Below are 502 nucleotides of genomic sequence, written 5' to 3'. Positions count from 1 at the left end.
ATAAGAGATGGGCAAAAATTAGCTATAGTTGAAACTAATAGCTAAAATTGCCATGGATACGAATTTTATTGATCAATGGTTCATTCATGAATAAGGGTCGTATCTAATTTTGGCAATTTAGTTTATTAGTTTCAACTATAGCTAATTTTTGCCTGTCTCTGTAGCTTCTCCGACCATCTTATTCATATTCTGAAAAATACAGTCAATAATGTATATATATAATTGATTTTTTCATTTAAAATAATATATTTATATAGGTAATTAATTTATATAGATATAGTGAAAATATAATAATTAATATATTTATAATGATATTATTTATATTGCAAAAGACAATAACAAATTCCACCCAACAAAGAAACAAGTAAGAATGAAGGGCTTGGGAGGAAGTAGGAATTTGTGTTAAAAATAGTAACATTAAATCTTATTTATAATAAGTTTTATTTTATAGCATTTTATAGTTACCCGAAACTACTGGTTACTACTGCCCCAAGAACAACTT

This window comes from Halyomorpha halys, unplaced genomic scaffold, assembly GCF_000696795.3.
Source record: "Halyomorpha halys isolate HHAL.00 unplaced genomic scaffold, Hhal_1.1 Scaffold1630.1, whole genome shotgun sequence".
NCBI classification, from domain to species: Eukaryota; Metazoa; Arthropoda; class Insecta; order Hemiptera; family Pentatomidae; genus Halyomorpha; species Halyomorpha halys.
Note: the sequence above shows the minus strand (reverse complement) of the source record.